The sequence below is a fragment of the Diabrotica virgifera genome, chromosome 6, assembly GCF_917563875.1.
Source record: "Diabrotica virgifera virgifera chromosome 6, PGI_DIABVI_V3a".
NCBI classification, from domain to species: domain Eukaryota; kingdom Metazoa; phylum Arthropoda; class Insecta; order Coleoptera; family Chrysomelidae; genus Diabrotica; species Diabrotica virgifera.
Genome location: NC_065448.1, coordinates 112,493,784 through 112,503,094, shown reverse-complemented (window position 1 = coordinate 112,503,094; position 9,311 = coordinate 112,493,784). Strand labels below are relative to the sequence as shown.

At 29.2% G+C, this 9,311-nt stretch overlaps 1 non-coding gene across 1 annotated transcript; it reads left to right on the top strand.

The window, feature by feature from the left end:
* The first annotated feature begins 269 nt into the window (after positions 1-269).
* On the top strand, positions 270-341 carry Trnas-gga (transfer RNA serine (anticodon GGA)). Its single transcript has one exon. It is a non-coding gene; the product is annotated as a tRNA-Ser (tRNA).
* Positions 342-9,311: the final 8,970 nt, after the last annotated feature.

Sequence of the window (9,311 nt, the reverse complement as noted above, 5' to 3'; positions counted from 1 at the left end):
TCTGCGCGCATGCGCACACGGACAGTATGGATTTCGTTGCTAAATGTTTTAAGTTAGTATATTATATATTAGTCAAAAAAAGGTGTGGAAAGAATATATTAGTGTTTTTAGTAAATATATGTATTTATTATAATTTTTATATCTTTGGATTTGTCTACCTCGGGAATAAGATAATAACTAATATTTAAAGTATTTTCATACTTCACTGACTTATGGCCTATTTGACACTATGTCTGAGAAATCTTGTAGTCCGCACCCGCACAAACAAAAGGAGTATAGCTCAGTGGTAGAGCGTTCGACTGGAGATCAAGAGGTCCCCGGTTCGAATCCGGGTGTTTTTTATTTAATTTTTGGTATTGTTTTAATAAAAGTTTTTGGAAAGTACTATTAAGTAAAAATTAGTTTAATCTTTAAATAAAATATAAATAAAGTGTTCGAAAGTATAATATTATTTCGTTGAAGTCATATAATAGAAGTATAACTTGTTACGTGCGTACAAAGTACACACACATTCTTTTTTGTTTTTGTTAGAACCGTAAGATCATCAGTGAAGGCCAGACATTGCTGCTCACTGTTGAAGATGGATCCGATCGTTTTAACTCGGCTATATATAGGTGTCCTGATTATTGTTTCCAATCATCATCGATCAGCCAATCCATGATTTTTCGTGTCCACCGTCCATCTTGTGTTCTAGCTAAGTGCCCTGCCCAGTTCTAAGTCGTTCTAACTAACCTAATCAGTTTTGCAGGGTTTTTGTCCCGAATTTTTCTTCAAAGTCGCCAATTGTGTAACAAATGAATATATTCCATAATTTTGCGTCTCACTGTATATCGCGGGTTTAAGACTGATGTAATATGGGTTGCATAATATTGCAAATTGGCAAGTGTTTTGAAGTCATTTTTTTTTTCTAATTCTTGTCATTTTCTTAAAATTAATGACATAATTTATAAAGTTCAAGTTTAATGTAATTTAAATATACAGTGATGAGCGCGCTAATAACCGGCAAAATAGCTCAAAAGATGGAAAATGTATTAAGTTGTGAGATAAAAAGAAATGAAACTACTGGAGGTGGGATTTTATCGGTATTAACTTATAATTTACATTACCATTATGGATAGTTTCCACCTTTATACCTTTAAACGTCAGCTAGTTAACTTCGGTCTTAATTCTAATTCTACGTATGACAGTATGACGTTCCTTCAAACTAAGTTTTATCAGGTTATGTATGTCTTCTTCTTCTTTGGTTTATTAGCCTCTACCTGCATGGGTATTTTTGCCAGCTCATCCTCTCAGATTAAAGGAAAAATCCCTTAATCATTTACAATTTAGAGTTAATAACTCAATAATTTCAAATTTTAATATTTAATTATTGCAAAAAAAGTCAAAAATGTGGGATTTGAAGCAACCTTGGACAATTCCGTAGTGACATAAATGAATGCGAGACGTCTAAGATCATGGTAGAAATAACGTTAATTTTAGAATAAAAAATTTCTACTAATTAAACTGTTTTTATTTACATTTGCTTTATGCCCTTCAATTGATTTTTACTTTATGCGAAATAAAAAAAAATGTTAATGTCATGCTAACGTCATACGTAGTTATGAGGAAAGCAAAATACCTATCGGAAATGGATGGATAAAATAATAAATAATTTGAACAATATGTCAAAGATTACATACGGCTAGATAATTCAAATCTAGATAAAATAACAATACAATATTTTGTATAAACATTCAGTAATCATCTGGGTTCTTCACTTCAACTAACCGAGGCGACATTACGCACTCTTGTAATGATAGGCAGTTTTCCCTGAGCTAGAAAGGTTTTTGCCTTTGTTGTATTTGTCCCATGACACTTCAAAATTGCCAATTAACTAATGAACGAGAAGAAGAAGTAGAAGCAGATTTTGTAATGGTCAGCAGTTATCCCTGTACGAGAAAAGTTTTCAGCTTTGTTGTATCTGTCCGATATCAACTCTAAATTGTAGGTGAATAAGGGATTTTTCCTTTATTCCAAGACGATGGACTAGCCAAATATCCATGCAGGTAGAGGTCAATAAACAAAAGAAGAAGACATACATAACATATTAAAACTAGGTTTGAAAGAACCTCATACGTAGAATTATGACCGAAGTTAACTAGCTGATGCGACGTTTAAAGGTATAAAGGTGGAAACTATCCATAATGGTAATGTAAATTATAAGTTATTACCGATAAAATCCCACCTCCAGTAGTTGCATTTCTTTTTATCTCACAACTTAATACGTTTTCCATCTTTTGAGCTATTTTGCCGGTTATTAGTGCGCTCATCACTGTATAAATAGATGTATTATTATATTTTAGAATTAAGTAAAATACAATATAAATAAAGAATAATAAAGATTAATTTAAATCTCCCGCTGTGTAGCATTTTAATGGCCTTGGAGACAAAGCGACATCTCTTCGAATAATTTCGACTCGAAATTATTGTGACACGGACATGAATGGCCCGAAAGCGAGGTTAGGTTTAGTTTAGATGTGTTTTGTTTGTTTCTTGCAAGGAAAACTAAAGCAAAAGGTATTAATATGGCTGGGTTTTATGGAAATTTGCTGGTTTTGGAGGAATTTTGGAGGATAGAATAGTATTAAATTAGAAATATAATAATTGAGAATTTCCACAATGTGAATTATCAACTCAATGAAAGATGTTAGGTAATAATCTGGGAAAATTAGTATAAAACAAGGAAAATTATGTACCAGCTATTTTATTGCTGGACATGCTGGAATCAAATCTTAAGATTTCATACATTAGTAATATAGCTATGCAAAGTCCGCAGAAAGTGGGCTATTTGGTCTATAAACAAATTAGCGCTCCGAAATCTTTTTTTCAATTATTGCTCTGTAACTCAGAAGATTTTAACGTTAAACCAAAAAACACTCACATAAAAATTCACTGTTATTTAATTCTGCACATAGATATTTTTTTCCAATTTCCTTCGGCGGAAATTTTCCTCGGAAAATTCGGGTTTTTCAAACAAAATCTTTAAGTGTCTTGAAGATATGAACATTTGTATGTACAAAGAGGACCGGAATAAAAAGGTAATGGTTCAAAGATTGAAATCCTGTTGTTTAGAACTTTGTCGCAAATGCCGGTCAAATTTGACCGGTTATACCTGGAACCACTCCTCGCAATTCAATTATTTTCTTCGAAAAGGGCACAGAAGCCGTGCCCTTTTCAACAACGTTAACTTAATTTAATTTAATCTAATATTTTCTGAGAAGTTCTATTTATTTATAACCCAAAAAATTGTTTCTTTATAACATTCCTGAGACCGCTCAAATAGTCCAATTTCAATTCTGTAAAGTACGTTGAATAGGTAGGTATAGTGTTTTTTATACGAAAATCATAGTTATTCTGGTGTATCATAATCTTTATGGTTATTATTTCCACCGAAATGTTTTAATTAACATTTTAGTTATTGCTGCGCTATTGGTTAGATTGCCGCCGGTCTCCTGATATACAGAGAGGGACTAAATTATGGAATAAATTCATTTTCTGTAAAATGGACGATTCTAGAGAAAAATCTCGAGACATGTCGATTTTTATTTTTAAATAAAATTTTTTTGGCATATATTTCAAACTAGTGACGTCATCCATCCGAGCGTGATGACGTAATCGATTATTTTTTAAATAGGAATAGGGGTCGTGTGGTTTCTCATTTAAAAAGGCGTTCAATCCTCTATTCAGTATTATAAACATTAATATCATTATTTATATATTGTGGCCAAAAAATTTTTTGAATTAAATCAATTGACGCAAAAAGAAGAATGTATGTAATTTATTTAACTCAAAATACATTTTATTGCTGACTGAAAATAGAAAAAAATATTTATTTGGCAAATAAACATTGCTTTTAGCTTAAATTAAATGTTCAAACTGCCAATAGGTAGGAGGGAGGCTGTTTGTGATTTAATTTAAAGGTAAAGAAATGTTTATTTGTGAAATAAACTTTTTTTTTCTATTTTATGACAGCAGTACAATGTATTTTGAGTTAAATAAATTGCATACATTCTTCTTTTTGTGCCAATTAATTTAATTCAAAAATTATTTTTTGGCAACCCTGTATAAAATAATGATATTAATGTTTATATTGGTGAATAGAGAATTGAACGCCCTTTCAAATGACCTACCACATGACTCCCATTCGTCATGGGATGACGTCATTAGTATGAACTATATGCCAAAAAATTGTAATTTAAACATAAAAATCGACCTGTTTCGGGACTTTGCTCCAAAGTAGTCCATTTTAGAGAAAATGAGTTAATTCCATAATTTAGCCCCTCTCTGTATAATCTACAACTTATAAAAATCTTATTTAATCTACAACCTATAAAAAATCTGTATTATACAACCTATAAAAAAATCTTTCATGTCATCAATTTATTTAATTATTGATAAATAATTACTTCCTTAAAAATTTAATTGAAAATTGCAGTTTTTTTTAAACTCGGATTTTTTGAGTAAAATTTTTGTTGAAGGAAATCGGAAAAAATATCTTTGTGCAGAATAAATTACGGTGAATTTTTATTTGAGTGTTTTTAGCTTAAAGGAAAAATCTTAGAAGTTACAGAGCACTAATTGAAAAAAAAGGAGATTTAGGAGTGCTAATTTGTTTATAAATAAAATAACACATTTTCTGCGGACTTGGCATACCCCATATTACTAATATATGCAATCTTAAGATTCGATTTTAGCAATAAAATAATAATAATAATAATAAAAGCTTTATTGCCCAACAGTTTCCCATTTACAGGACAATGAATAAAATATTACATAATTTATAACACCTATTATAGGTAAGATAAAAATTTAAGCAGTAGTACCAAAAAATAACATTAATAATACAAGTTAGACTAAAATTAATATAAATTCAAACAGAAAAAGAAAATAAATTAATAAAAAAAAATAATGAACATGAAAAAATGTCACAATGCTTACCAATAACATTAAAATTTCTACACATTACATTAATAGGAGCCTTACATAGAATATTTGTACGAGCTCTTGTACACCTAAATAATACATTTGTTCTTAAATTTGACCTTCGAATATTAAAATTAATGTTTTCTAATATTGAAATACAATCAATTGCATTATTAACAAGTTTGTACAAAAAAATTAAAGATGCAACTTTTCTTCTTAATTCTAAACTACACATACTAAAACGATCACACAAGTAATTATTATCTACACCTCTAGCCGGATAAAGACCATTTAATTTAAACATTAAAAATTTTAGATAGCTGAAATGATAGATAAAATAGCTGGTAAATAACTTTTCCCAAAAATGGCATTTTTTCGATAATTTTCCCGGACTATCAACAAATGTTGACTAGCCAATAAAATCAATAAACTGGAGCGCCAACCCAAATTCTGAGCAGTGTCAAAATGATAAGGTTAATATCCCCAGTTGTAACTAGTATCGAAATGAATAAGGATCTCTATAAATTGCGACAATCATGGCGGCCTCGAAATTCAGTAGCGACCTCGAAATGAATTAGAATCAGGCCCCTGATTGCGTATTCGTATTTAGCGGTCTTAAAATCGCTCCAATAATCCATTTGGAAACATTTTTTTTTATTTTTTTGGAAAACATTTTCTGCCAATATTTTATATGATGTAGCATTAAATATATACAACCCTTAATTTTAGCCCTTCTATCACCAACCCCTATTTTTTAATTGTTTTTATTTTAAACAGCACTGAGCCAGTTACTTGGTTATTTACAACTTGTCACAAAATATTAGACTAATGAGCAAATTTTTTTTATTGACAATCTTAAAACTATTGTTTGTTGAGCTCTACCCAATGGTATTCCTCAATTTTTTTAAGCTGGCTTAAACCTATACTAAACACGCACATGACTCTACACTAACATTTACTATTTACACTAACTCAAAAGATTTTACACAAACTCGAAAGGTTTAGTTCTCTTGAGTCACTATTCTATGCTGATCCAGGAGTTGAATAGCTTCTACGTTTACATGGTTATGAAGTCTTTTTTCATGCTTCTGTGCGAATATTTTAATTACATCTGCCACCATTTCCATACCTAGGTCTTTGTGTAGGTCGCTACTTCTTATGTACTATGGGGCATTTACAATGTCTCTTAGTATTTTATTCTAAAAACTTTTGATCATTTTGATGTTAGAAGATACAGATGAAGAGATACAGATGAAAAAGAACTCGAAAAATAAGTTTGTTGGGTAACACAAAGCTATAAAAGGAAAAAGATGAGTATGATGGAGAAATCCCCACAGAACTCAACAACCCAAAACAGTCAGGAATCCAAACAACAGGCATATAGAAAACCACCCCAGATTATTATAGACCAAAATGAGAAATATGATGATATATATATATATATACAACAAACAAGTGGTTTATTAGGGTTGCAGTCAGAAGTTTGGCCAGGATGTCAAAGAAACACTCTTTTGACTTTTTGTCTAGCTTTCGGGGTTGTTTGACCCCTTTATCAAGACTCTGTAATATAAAACAAAAATGTAAGTATTTTAAAATATTACATTGCTTTAGTAAACGTACTAGTCGTTGAGATTATTAAAAAGAAGCTTGATGATGCTCAACATCTCAAATTAACACAACTATTGAAAACAGAAAACAAAGGACACAATACATCTTAAAATTTTTGAATAATTAGCAGAAATACAATAATTATTCTGTCATGTTGACCTACTGATAATGTAAGTCAAAAACTCTGACACATAGAGAACAGAAAGAAGAAACAATCAAATTAAAAAGTATCAAATAAAAAAGTAATTAAGTGTTATGATTATTGTGGTTCTTTTTAAAACATCAGAGACCCATACAAGGTGTGTTTAAATTCACTAACTGTACTTAAGAGTATGCAACTCATTATACGTCCATGTGTGTTTTGTAAAACAACCAAGTACTTTACCAAGTAGATAACAATATATGTTGCGCTAAGTTTTTCTATATCTGATTTTTTATTTATGCATGAGTTGCTAGATTTTATACAACACATTTCCACAAAAACGCGTTTACAGTGGTTTGTTTCCCTTGATGTTTTAAAAAGAACCACAATAATCATAACACTTAATTACTTTTTTATTTGATACTTTTTAATTTGATTGCTTCTTCTTTCTGTTCTCTATGTGTCAGAGTTTTTGACTTACATTATCAGTAGGTCAACATGACAGAATAATTATTGTATTTCTGCTAATTATTCAAAAATTTTAAAATGTATTGTGTCCTTTGTTTTCTGTTTTCAATATTTGTGTTAATTTGAAATGTTGAGCATCATCAAGCTTCTTTTTAATAATCTCAACGACTAGTAGGTTTACTAAAACAATGTAATATTTTAAAATACTTACATTTTTATTTTATATTACAGAGTCTTGATAAAGGGGTCAAACAACTCCGAAAGCTAGACAAAAAGTCAAAAGAATGTTTCTTTGATATCCTGCCCAAACTTCTGACTGAAACCCTAATAAACCACTTGTTTGTTGATATTGACAGTCACTAATATCCAGTATTTCTTATATATATATATATATATATATATATATATATATATATATACAAAAAGTCAAAAGAGTGTTTCTTTAACATCCTGGCCAACCTTCTGACTGCAACCATAATAAACTAGTTGTTTGTATATATATATATATATATATATATATATATATATATATATATATATATATATATATATAAACTACTAGTAGAGAGAGGGATAGAAGCAGCAGCAAGACTCTTGGGCACCAAAGAAATTAATTGTTACAAACAAAATAGCTGTAAATTAAATAAAAAAAATTTTTTTTGTAATAATTTATGTAAAAATATGTGTAAAAATATCAGCTTTACAAAAAGTAACAAAGTGGATTTAGTCTACAGTTAGTCTACAGCTAGTTTACAGTAGTCTACACAAAGTTACTCAAATTATTTAAGCCAAAAATGACTTATTAAATTAAATGATTAAAATATTTTATTAAAGTATTAAAATATTAAATGATTAAAATATTTTTGCAATGGCAAAAATGACTTTTGTTGATAAAGTCACATAACTTTTTTTCTACTGCATTTTTTTGACTTAATATTTTCCAGAATACTTTTTCATGACTTTTTTTAATGCTGTGGTAATCAAAATTATAAACTAAAAGTTTTTCATTCAACTTTTTTAAGTGAACATGAAACTTACGAAATCTGATGACAAAACGTTTAAAAAGAAACAACTCCTCTTTTAATTTTTTTTATACATTTCAGACAAATCTCATTGTTATCTAAATGCTTCAAATATAATACGATAAAAACTTCAAAAGGAAATATTTACAGCGACCAAAGATACAGCGAGTTAAATTTGAAAAATCATCTAAATTGATTTTTCGCATTTTTGCATAAAATTTGTTATTTGAACATGTTTCACCAACTCTAGATAAAAATAAACTTTACATTCGACTTATCGACCTCGAAAACATAAAGAATGACCAAAATTGATCATTTATCTTAAAATTGATTTTCGTGGTCGGTATTATGTCGTTTTATTTTTCCATCTAAGATGTGTATAAAGCGTCGTTTGTCGAATTAAGACAGTATTATGTGATTACTTTATTCAAAACAATCTGCGTATGTGCTCAAGAAAAATGACACATTTATCACTTATTTATCTTTCTTTTTGCAATATTTTTTGTTAAATATTGTTGCTTGTATTTAAAGTTACATCATTACAAAATATAAGTCTGTTAACCAGATAATAATAATGATATTATGTACTGCAAAAGCCACTTTTGATAAATAATATTTGGTAAATTTTTCGTTATTTTATCTGTCACAACTCAAAAAAAAATATTTTTTTAATACTTTTAGCAGAATTAATATCTACACTATTTTGTAGAGCTTCAAAAACCTTTGTAACTGACTAAAATAGTTATGTATAGTTCATTCGCTAAACTCAGACACAACTGGCTAATGATTTTATTAGGTATTTTTTTTGCCAATTTTGCCAAAATTGGCAAAATTACTAACTATTTAGTAATTATTAACTATTTAGTAATTCTGTTTTTCCCAACTTCACCAAATTGGCAAAATTACTTACTAAAATTACTAGCCAATTGTGTCTAGCCAACTGAGTTTAGCGAACCAACTATATACGAATTTTAACAGTTTTTGAATTAAACCGGGAAAAGTTCTAGCATAAATTTTAAACGTCGTTTTCTCGATACTTTGCTTTTTTGACTTATGACTGTTTGAGCGGAGGTGCGATAATATTATGTTTGGGTGTAAGTATAATTATT